At 50.9% G+C, this 12042-nt stretch overlaps 1 pseudogene across 1 annotated transcript; it reads left to right on the forward strand.

The window, feature by feature from the left end:
• The first annotated feature begins 5398 nt into the window (after nucleotides 1-5398).
• Nucleotides 5399-6334, forward strand: LOC309685490 (olfactory receptor 14J1-like; annotated as a pseudogene). Its single transcript has one exon. The product of its transcript is annotated as an olfactory receptor 14J1-like (transcript).
• The last annotated feature ends 5708 nt before the right edge of the window (nucleotides 6335-12042 follow it).

Raw genomic sequence — 12042 nt, forward strand, 5'->3', positions numbered from 1 at the left:
CCTGAGCCAGGTGGCCATGAGCCCCACCTGCCCTTCTGTCTGCCATGGTTGGTCAGGTTGCTGTAACAGAGGTGCCCCCAGGATCAGAACCCAGGTGGGCCTCTTCCACCTGCCTCACCCCCTCCCCTCCCAAAGGATGGAATTCCTCTTGGGTGGGGTCTCTGATGCGCTGGATGACCTCAGAATGCCTGCTGGCCAGCATGTCTCCTGAGGGCCAACCAGGCTGCTGCTGTGGAAGTGCTCTCATAAGCATCACCATGCCAGCCATCTCCCTTTGGCCTGCTGCTCCCCTTTCCCTCTGCCCCTATCTTGGCTCTGCTGGGAAGAGCGGTTTTGTGATAAACCTCTTGTCCCCAAACTGCTGGGGCCAGCTGCGGGCCAGTCATGCTCCTACAACAGTAGTGGCCTCACAATCAAGATCAGAACTTGTCTCACCTTTGTCTATCTCTCCCCATCCACTCCCTTGACTCCTCATCTCTGCTGGACCCCACCTTCAACATCCAAACCCCATTACTGGCTTTTCCCTCTCCTCTGCCCCACGGGTTGCCAGAGACAGGGTGGCACATCTTACGTTTAAGCTTTGCAGTGCTCATGCATAATTATTGTGATAAAGTGAGTGCTGAAATCAGACTCTATGGTGTGGAGCAGTTAAAACAGCAGATAGGCAGTGGTGGCCATCATGTTGGTTTTGCAAGGGGGGGCTTCTGTCTATATACTAAAAGGATCTCCTACTACCAAGATGTGTTTGGTGTTTCAAGCTGTCACTTACAGAGGTCCCACAAAATTGATCTGCAGTTGTGCCCGTGGGCTTCCAATATGTTAGTGCTGGAGTTGGGCTTTTGATCCAGGGTTGTCTGCATGGGTCATGGCACAAGAAAGGCAGTTCCTACACCAGAGATATACATCCTTCTTCAAGTTAGGCCCCCACCCGCTGCTCAGAGTCTTTGTCCGAGCTCACGCATGAACTTCGATAAACTCTCCTTGAATATTCTGAGGCAAAATCCAATGCTTATTGCCTTCTGCATCTACAGCATAATAAATATTGCTTTCCCTTACTATGCAGGCTGACCTGATGGGTCTTTTCACATTAATCCCTTTCATTGCCTTGGTTGGAAGATGACATTTTCCCACCTTGGGTCAAGATTGGTTGTGACTTCTGTTCGTGACTATATGTTACTCTGCTGGAAGCTGAGCTGCTGTTCCAGCTTTCTGTAGCTCAGTTTCTAAAACCTTTAGTTCTGTTTCTAAATCTTGTGCTTGTCCAACTTCCAAGTCCAGCTGTTTGATTTGTAACCAGGGTCTATGTCTGTTTACCTTGAGATCTTCCTCTCAAATTTTGATTAAGATGATGATTGTCTTTATTTTGGGAAATTCCTCCTCCTTCAATTTACAGATGGCTTTTTTTTGCACATTCTTTACCTTCTCATCCATTTCTCTCAGGAGATCCTGTGAATCATACATGGCACACCACAGGGTTCCAATGGCACCGGCTTCCTTTTTCACTTTACAATGACTAACGTAAACTTGACAGGCTGGAGAAGTGGGATCTGCTACTTTAAGACAGTGGGATCTCCTAGGGCATTTCCCTGGTTCAATCACCTGCTTATTGAGTTTCTAACATCCTTTTCCTCCTTAACGTATATTTTAGCTCAAGCTGCGTGGTCTGTTTTATGCTGTGCACTTTCCATACAGCCTCTACACAGGCAAACACTAACAGGAATTTTGCTGCTCCAAGCGACTCAGTAGAAAAGAGTTTTAAATTTGTTTTCCGTAAGCTCCAATTCCAAATTGACTTTCCTTCAGAGGTCCATTGGTTCTGAGCATCCAGAAAGCCACACCAAAAATGCATTGTGGGTCATTTCAGTCACCACCATCACCCACAAACCTTCCACTTTGACTGCAGAGCTTGCCTCTCCATTTACAGACCATGCAATGAAGTTGGGATGAGGCTGTTTGTTAGGAGAGCTTCCCAGACAAGATGCTGCTTGAGCCCAGCCAAGGGTGTGTCGGGGACAATTCCTCGAGGCAGCCAACCAAATATTAAATGAGCACAGAGCTACTTGTGGCTGGAATTCTGTGTGCAGGAGCAAGGACTGCCTTTAGTCCAACAGTGCAGTTCCTTCACTCTTGTTATGGTTTGGTCCGGCCTGGCCACTGCGACAAACGACAGATGCTCTCCCTCACCTCTCTTTCCAAGGAGAGGAGGGAGAGAGAGAAAGGACTTGTCAGTTTAGATAAGTTAGTCGGTTTTGGGTCACCTGTCCTGTCTGCTCCTATCCAAAGGTGCATCCCCTCTACACTTTACCGCTTCCGACCCTCCAACGGGGCATATAACAAAGTGAGCTGCCCTTGGTTGTTATAGCAAAAAGTCTAAGCAAGAGCCTCTCTGCATACCATGCCTTGGCATCAATTATAGATAATCAGGTTTTGTCACTCTGAGAGCCAACAGCTTATGGCCAATATGCATTAAATTTGAGAGAGTTCAGTTAGTTAGAGGAGGCTTGGCTGCAAAGTCAAATTACTGAACAGAAAAAGGGTTCTGTTTCACCTCAGACCAGCACAGGTGGGCTGTTCTTTTGGGAGGGTATTAGGAGAATAAAAGAGAAGCACTCGGGATTTCAGGGAATGGAAAGAGAAGCAAAGGATGCTGTTGGCCTTCTTTGCCCCCGGCTCCTGTTTTGCCTAATGAAACTGAAGGACCACGAGAGCCTTTCCCGCAAAGTTGCCACCCAGCCACACCGCCCCGGCCCTCTGTCATTGCACGGGGTTAGTGCACCTCAAGGGCAGGACTTCAGAGTTCTCTTTATCAGACATCATGATATTACTTTTGGCCCATCTCTCTGGCCTGTCTATGTACCTCTATGTTCCTTCCCTCAACCTCCATGGCCTTTCAATGATTACGGAGTGTCATTGAATACGCTGGCACATTGGCTTACCCTGTCATCTCCCTCAGCTGCCACCCCTCCTGTCCCATAGACTGGTAAGGATTGTCTTAGTTAAGGTGACTTGGGAACAATCCACTGCTGGTGGCGTTCCTCCAGATTCCTGCCCCGAGTCTCAGAGCTCTGGGAGACCTTGCTGGGGCAGACTGAGGCAAAGAGGATGTAGAGAATTTCCGATATAGCTCCACCCGCTCTATGAAACTCAGCAGTGGCCACACAGTGGATTTGGTTCTCCTCAAACTGTTCCTGAAGGAGTAAACACTCATTCTAGTGCCCTTGAATTGCCTTTCAGGCTTAGATTGAATTGCGAACTGGACTATAGCAGAGCTTGGAGGAGGCTGTCCTTGAAGACCAGATGAACTGAGCTCTGCCACCATGTCACAGCTCTGTCTGCCACAGGAACGGCTCCAGCTTGTCCTGTCTGTGCCCCTGGCTGAGATCATTGCTGCACATTTGGGCTGAAGCCCCCCCAGCTGTGGCACCAGGCAAGCGGTGACTTGCCATAAGGAATTCTGGTGCCAACACTCCAATACCCCGGTGTGTCCTACTGATGGGACAAGAAGAGGGGTTACTCATGGCCAGCTCTTCTTCTGCTGGGAGAAATGACACAGCTGGAAGTAAGTGTCTCTGCCCAGCTGAGGGAGGGAACATCAGAGATTGCATCATTTTTTTTCATAGGCGGTTCCCCTGGAGCCCCAGGGACACCTCCAAGGAGCCCAGAGGGGACAGAGGCAGTGCCAGCGTGGGCTGGTCCTCTGCTGCTGAGCTGGGCCAGGGTTCTGGGATGGAGGGAGCTCCTGGCAAGCGGGCAGCGCTGCAGAGAGACAGCTCTGCCCAATAGCAGGGCTGGGGACACTGCCTGCAGGCAGGGAGGGGAGACCTGCGAGGCAGAGAGAGCTTAAAGGCAGTTGGGAGTGGGGGGTGCTGAGAGCTCACTGGGGCAGAAATCTTCACCGCCCTCTGTGTGGTAAGTCTCAGGGTGCCGGGCAATGCAGCTCCAGTTCCTAGAGGGATCTCCTCAAGCTGGTCCATCTGAGAGCTGCTGGGCTCTGTCAGGAGGACTCTCTCAGTTTCTGTGCTGTAGAGGAGGAGGATGTGCTCCAGAGCAGGGCTTCCCTGCTGCCCGGTGAGAGGGACAGGGCCCGAGGGCTGCCTTCTGCTGGGGATGGTTGTGGAGGTGTGCGTAGGGGTGTGCAGGCAGGGGTGGCCAGGGCTGTCCTTGCCAGCAGGGTCCCTGCACCCTGGGGGCTGTGTGCCGGGCAGGGACTCTGCCGCCTGCCAAGGTCAGCTCTCCGCCTGCCCGGGGAGCTCCCACGGAGCTTCTGTGGGGAGAAGCAGTGGGTGGAAGGAGTGACTGCCAGCAAGGCAGATGCCTTCTGTTGCTGAGATGGACCTGTGTGGGTCAGGGCTGCTCCAGATCCCCATCATCCCAGGACATTAGCAGAGGGCCCGTTTTGAAGAAGGACATCGAGGCACCTTTCCCCTGAAAGGGAACAAGTCTGTGCTGTGGGATTTCTCCTCTCAGCTGGTGGGTGGGCAGTGGGAGGTGGGAATGGATTTCTCCTTTATGGAGAAGGCACAGAGACCCCCGTTCTTGATAGCACTTCCCTGAACCCCTCCTGAGCCCCCGCACACCCAGAGATGCCCCCGGGCAGCGCTGTGCTGCCAGGAGGGGTCTGCAGGGCAGAGCTGAGCACACAGCGGGTGGGATGGGCTCTGGGGCACTGGCAGGGAGGAGACCTGGGGGCAGAGAAGCAGCTCCAGGCAGGGGCAGCTCCTGGCAGCCCAGACACAGGCAGGGACAGAGAGGGAGCTGCTGCCAGAAGTGCTCAGGCAGGGGGGATCCCGGCACCTCCTGCCGCCCCCTGACCTTCAGACAACTTCTCCGCAGCAAGCCTCTGCTCTCCTCTCCCGCCCACCCCACAGCCACAGGGTCCGGAGCCTGAGATGCCTTCTCGGCAGCTGCATCTCCAGTCCAGGAGAAGTGAGTGTGTCCTACAAGTGATGCACAACATAAAAGCAAGTGCCCTGCAGTGTCGCTGTCTGGAGACACTGTCACTGAGGAGAAGGCTTCACTGCACGCCTGCCTGACTCCCTCTCCTCGCTTCCTTTTTTCAGAGCACAGACGCATTTCTCCTTGTTTCCCCACCCCTCTGTTGAACTCTGCATCTCAGGAGTTGGGGAGGGGGTGCGGGTCAGCTTCTCTTCTGCCTCTGACTCTGGGAGTCCTGCCCCAGAGGTGTCCTCATGGAAAGTAGGTGTCGAGGCAGTATTTTACCCGATAAGGGAGAGTGTCACTGAGTTTGTGGGGTTGGGAATGAGCTGGGTCATTCCTCATTCAGCTGTGGGAGGGAGATTTCTGTGAGGAATGGCATGGGGATTTCCTCAGAGAAGTCTGTCCCAGTTTGTCACTACCTTTTCCTCCTCGGACAGGTCCCCCTGCTCAGAAGCAGCAAATGTCCAATGGCAGTTCCATCACCCACTTCCTCCTCATGGAGTTTGCAGAAACACGAGAGCTACAGCTCTTGACCTTCGGGCTCTTCCTGGGCATCTACCTGGCTGCCCTCCTGGGAAACGGCCTCATCATCACTGCCATCGCCTGCGACCACCGCCTCCACACCCCCATGTACTTCTTCCTCTTCAACCTCTCTGTTCTTGACCTGGGATCCATCTCCACCACTCTCCCCAAAGCCATGGCCAATTCCCTCTGGAACACCAGGGCCATCTCCTAAGGAGGGTGTGCTGTCCAGCTCTTTTTCTTTCTCATTTTTATTTCAGCTGAGTATTTTCTCCTCACCGTCATGGCCTATGACCGCTACATTGCCATCTGCCAACCCCTGCACTACGGGACCCTCCTGGGCAGCAGAGCTTGTGTCCGCATGGCAGCAGCTGCCTGGGGCAGTGGGTTCCTCAATTCTCTCCTGCACACGGCCAATACATTTTCACTGCCCCTCTGCCAGGGCAATGCCATGGACCAGTTCTTCTGTGAAATCCCCCACATCCTCAAGCTCTCCTGCTCACACTCCTACCTCAGGGAAGTTGGGCTTCTTGTGGTTAGTGCCTGTTTAGTCTTTGGGTGTTTTGTTTTCATTGTGGTGTCCTATGTGCAGATCCTGAGGGTGGTGCTGAGGATCCCCTCACAGCAGGGACGGCACAAATCCTTTTCCACGTGCCTCCCTCACCTGGCCGTGGTCTCCCTATTTATCATCACTGGAGTGTTTGCCCACCTGAAACCCCCCTCCATCTCCTCCCCATCTCTGGACCTGGTGGTGTCATTTCTGTACTCGGTGGTGCCTCCAGCAGTGAACCCCCTCATCTACAGTATGAGGAACCAGGAGCTCAAGCATGCCCTATCAAAACTGACCCAATGGACGCTGTTTCACCGACAATAACCTGCCACCCCTTCTCTGCACATTGCCCAGGGCTTATCTTAGATCATGAGCCTAATTTTCCTCTTGTCATAACCCTGCTTATTGATATTTTTCTGGGTTTATACTACTTGTTCTAAGGCTTCATCCTACTGGGTCTGACCCTTGCACAACACTGAGTCAGATGTAGCCGGTCAGGTAACAGCTCTTAAATGAAACGGGATGTCTCAGGTAGAATAGCAAGAAAAGGGAAAAGCAGGGAAAAAAAAAAACAACCATGGGCTGAGATAAATATCGTTTAATAGAACAGTAACAGAAAATAAAAGCATTAGCAGTAACAACAACAATAATAATAATAAGTATAAGTATATATAGAATAAAGTGATTCAAAATATATTACTGTCAACACCCAATGATCATTTGCCCCGCCTGTCTGGAGAAGTCATCACCGATTCCTTCCCTCAAGCCAACTCCCATTTATATACTGAGCATGACGTCTATGAGATGGAACATTCCTTTGGCCAGCTTTTCTTGTCTGTGCCCCCCCACCTTCTACGGGAAGTTGAAAAAGTCCGTGACTTAATATAAGCATCACTCAGCAACAACTAAAACAATATGAGTTATCAATATTATTCTCATAGTCAATCCAAAACAGAGCAGCTACCAGGAAGAATATTAACTCTATCCCAGGCAAAACCAGGACAGCGTCCGCCCCTTATTCTATACCATCTACCTCATGCCCAGGTCTTACACTTTTCCATAAATCACCACCATTTTCCTGTCTTTCATATATGTATATATGCACACAGATATCATTCCCTTAGTCCATGGCCCATCCCACTGAAATGGCCCTTGAGTTCATTTAGTCCATGACTTTGGGCTCCATCTGTTGTAACTGTCTTTCCCGGCAGGAGACGTGGTGTGTGATGTGGAATTGTTGCGTGCGGCATCTGGAGCTCGCAGCTGGTGTAGCCGGCATGGCCCATGCCCATCATCTGTGGGTTGAAGATGTCGATCTCAAGACAATTCCCAGGTGCCAGTTGCTGCAGCCACTTCTGGTTCCATCACTTCTGCACTTTGCTCAGTTTCATCAAAGTTCATTCTTCATTAATTTAGGTCACTTTCACTGCAATGCCATAGATAGAGCATATAGCAACCGTATCAGTGATGACATATAGTGGTAATTTAGCAATAAATATCATATCATTTGATTCATTGGACATTCTCACCAAAATCAAATCCCCTTGAGGAACACATCGATCATCCCCATCCTCCCGCATCACCCACCAAGTGCACTCAGGGCCTTAAAAAAAGCAATCCCACAGAGAGTTTTGCCTTTGCTTGTGTCAGGAATAACCCAGACTGTCTTCCCGAACATATTCAGATCCTCAAATGTTCCCTAACCAGGTGGCATTTGCTAAATGTGTATCCCGACTTTTGAAGGTCCCACCACCCATGGCTCTCAGTGTAGTTTATAGCAGTCCGTTGTATTGTTTCATTTTCCCAGAGGCTCATGCATGGTAGGGGATGTGATACACCCGCCCAATGCCATGCTCTTTGGCCCAGGTGTCTATGAGGCTGTTTGGAAATGAGTCCCACTGTCTGACTCAATTCTCTCTGGGGTGCCATGTCGCCATCAGACTTGCTGTTCAAGGCCCACGATAGTTGTTCAGGGCGGTGGCATGGGTCACAGGGTGTGTTTCCAGCCGTCAGGTGTTTGCTTCCACCGTTGTGAGCACGTGGCGCTTGCCTTGGCGGGTTTGAGGGAGTGTGATAGAACCAATCTGCCAGGCCTCCCCATATTGATATTTCAGCCAACGTCCTCCATATCAAAGAAACTTTAACCGCTTGGCTTGCTTAAATGCAGCACACCTTTCACATTCGTGGATAACCTGTGCAATAGTGAACGTGATCAAGTCCAACCCCTGGTCACGAGCCCATCTATATGTCACATCTCTTCCTTGATGGCTTGAGGCGTCATGGGCCCACCAAGCTATGAATAGTTCACCCTTGCGTTGCCAGTCCATGTCCACCTGAGCCACTTCAATCTTAGCAGCCTGATCCACCTGCTGGTTATTTTGATGTTCCTCAGTGTCCTGACCCTTGGGTACGTGGTCATCTACATGATGTACTTTCACAACCAGATTCTCTATCCGGGCAGCAATGTCTTGCCACAGTTCAGCAGCCCAGATGGGTCTACCTCTGCACTGCCAGTTGCTCTGCTCCCACTGCTGTAACCACACCCACAGAGCATTTGCCACCACCCATGAATCAATATGGACGTAAAGCACCAGCTGCAAAGGGGCTCACAGCCGGTCCCGGGTCACCCCTGCGCCTGTGATTTCACTTTGGGGCACATTCCAGAGCCACCAGACAGGCAGGGGTTGGGAGACGGTGTTGGAGGCAGGGCACAGACAAAGCGCTGTAGCACCTCCAGGAGAAGCACCTTCCACTGCCACAGGCTGTGACGTGGGCGATAGCTTGGCTCCCAACGTCACTCATCCTCACCCAGGGAGAGGAAGATGAGTGCTGTGCTTTGCACCGTCTTCAGTGAGCTTTGCCTGGAGGAGAGACTCTGCGATGTGGTTCTCAGCGTGGGTGGCATTGAGTTCAGTGATGAGAAGAACATCCTCTGTAGCTACAGTCAATAGTTCAGGTCAGTGCTTGGAACAAGATGGGATGGGGACACACAGCATTTCCCAGGCTGTGTCACGCTGCCTTAGTGTCTCTCCAGCGCTTCCCTCGGCACTGAACCTCTTTTCCAGCACTTCCCCACAGTCCTGGTGCCTCCCTGGACACCGGAATTCATCCCCAACCCAAGATCTCACAGCAGCGCTGGAAGCGGTGTCTGACGAACCCCCCGATGCGGTGCAGGGCTGGAGCATGGCCAGCCGGGCTTGTCTGCCGTGGGGCGGGAGGTGTTCCTTCCCCACACAGCGCCATTCTCTGGTGGTCTTGTTGAAGCAAGGAGGGCACTGGCCCTGTGGCTCTCTGTGCACAGCCGGCGGCGGTGACTCCTTGTTAAAACAACCGGCTCGTAACACATGAATTAATAAACCCCACGGCCTCCCAGCATGGCGACTGCGTGTGCCCAAATTGGTGCCCCAGGAAGGAGGCACAGGGGATAATAGGGTCTGGCTTTAATGCAGCAAAGATGCTTTTTCCCCCAGCACTGCTTTGCTTTTTTCAGGGCTTTGTTTTCCACCCACTGGAGCAATGCCGGGAACGTCGTCTATAAAATCCCCGGCACTTCACCTGAAATGATGCGGCTCATTACCAAGTACGCCTACACCGGCACAGTTCCGGTCAAGGCCATCAACGTTGAACGTTTGCTGATAGCGGCCGACCAGTTCAACGTCATGGGCATCGTCAGACTGTGCTGCGAGTTCTTAAAGTCCCAGCTGTGCTTGGAGAACTGCGTCGGCATCTGGAGATTCACCGAGTATTACTACTGCCTTTATTATTGACTTTATTATTGACCTGCGGGAAGCAGCCCACGCGTTCATCCCCCATCACTTGGAAAGGGTGACCAGGGTGTCGAGAGAGTTTCTGGAGCTCTCCGTCAATGAGCTCCAGCGCGTCCTGCAGAAGGAGCAGCTCTGTGGGAAAGAAGGGGCCATGTTCAAGGCCGTTCTGCAATGGATGGCTCATGACCCGCAGAACAGGAGGCAGCAGGTTGCAGTCTTGCTGGGCAAGGAAGAGTGGAATGGGGGACAGAGGGCATTTATTTAAAAGAAAGAAAGTCTAGGTTATTCTTAGCTTAGAAAAAATAAACTCAGCATTTTTGACAGTAAGGACTTTGCTTGAAACTTTTGAAATCCTGCCTTCACAAGGGTATAAATTTGTAGTTCATATTCACTGTACATACACGCCACTCACCCAAATCCCATTGCTTGTTAGCACGTGCATGGTTTCCGAAGGCACACACACTGACACTGACACTATGGAAATGATGAGGTATGTGTTGTCTATGAGTGCCCAGGCCACAGTTGTGTGAGGCATTGCACAAGCATCGGAAATCCTTGCCCAAAAGAGTTTGCAAACCACCTGTTCCTTTCGACTGGGCTCGAAAGGGGGACCATCTTGCATAGGAGAGGATGGCACATTGCTCTCATGTTCTTGAGGTAGTCGTATTCGAGTCATGGTTTCAGTCAGAGTCCTTCCTGAACGATCATTGCCTGGGAGGACAGCACCATAAAGGCACTCAAGTGCCTTCTGGGCCACCTATGGGGACAATTCTTGGCCTTCGAGGATAACATCATGAAAACTTTCCAACTGCCCATGCTGTCCCAGGAGAGAGACTGGGACACAAAGTATGGAATTACACGAGTGATTCTCTGTTCACGAGCACGAGTGGTCCCAGTCAAATTGGGACACCCCAAATGCAGTTTCACACATGGTTCTTATACCTTTAGAGCATTCAGGTACAACACAATTTGAGTGATCGCTACGTAACACGCACACACAGGCTGCTGTTTGGCAAAGCAACTCTCATGCTGTGGCATCATCATCCACCTGCTGCTCTCCTAATGGAGACGTCCCTGGAGTCGGTCTTGCTGCAGTTCCTTATCTCTGATGCCAGATCAGGGGAGGGTTTCACAGGGGTGTCAGAGGGGCTGGGAGGCTGGCGTCATCCGGGCAGTGCTGGAGTATCCTTTCTTCTTCAGGCTGGGGGCTGTCTTCTCCTCCCGACAATGAGCTGGGTCCTGTAGTCATGCTGACTGAACCATGGCTATGCAGTACGCAATAGAAACGCTGTATATCTTAAGAAAGTTCATAAAATTTCATACTCTAAAATGTAATTGTTACAATAGTTCTGGAATGAGATTTTCCTAACAGTCCCTCCTTTTCCTTTCACCGTCAGGGTCACACTATACTCTTCATTATTTAAGTCGTAAGTCAAGTTCATAAGGTAATATTACACTGTAAACACACCCATCTAATTAGAAAGCAAAACAAGAGAGTGAATACAACAACCCAAATCCTTTCAGTTCACAGTCCTGTTCTTAAGTCTGGGAGCCAAGAGGTTAGCCACCCAAAGAGATTTAGGGGAGATCCCTGCCCTATTTTGTGTAATATTTTTAAATGAGTCTTTCTCTTGTTTCTCTCAGTTTTGTTTTTCTGGTCTTGACTGACATAAAAACCCCAGCAGCTCTTATTCAAGAACGCACCTACTCTGTCCTGTACTTCTAAAGGGTGCTCTAGAGCTAAGCCATTCTATATTACCATTTTTGATAATAATTTGATTTCTTCCTCTAAGGCTGTCATACTGCCTGCCCTCATTAATGGCTTTTTCTAATTCTCTTGGCACATTTGCAGTATCCCTTTCTAGTTTTGCGGTCCTTCGCTGTGGGATAAAATCTGATATAGACAGGTGGAACTCAGTGCCACATTATCAAAGGCATTTATGAAAGGCAGGTCCTGCTTGACTAACCTGATCTCCTTCTACAACGTGGTCACGCGCTCAGTGGATGAGGGAAAAGCTGTGGATGTTGTCTATCTGGACTTTAGTAAAGCCTTTGACACTGTTTCCCACAGCATTCTCCTGGAGAAACTGGCTGCTCATGGCTCGGATGGGCACACGCTTTGCTGGGTAAAAAACTGTCTGGAAGGCCGTGCCCAGAGAGTGGTGGTGAATGGAGTTAATTGCAGTTGGCGGGCGGTCAGGAGTGGTGTCCCCCTGGGCTCAGTACTGGGGCCAGTCCTGTTTAACCTCTTTATCAATGATCGGG

The sequence above is a fragment of the Vanellus vanellus genome, assembly GCF_965231255.1.
Source record: "Vanellus vanellus genome assembly, contig: HAP1_SCAFFOLD_76, whole genome shotgun sequence".
NCBI classification, from domain to species: Eukaryota; Metazoa; Chordata; class Aves; order Charadriiformes; family Charadriidae; genus Vanellus; species Vanellus vanellus.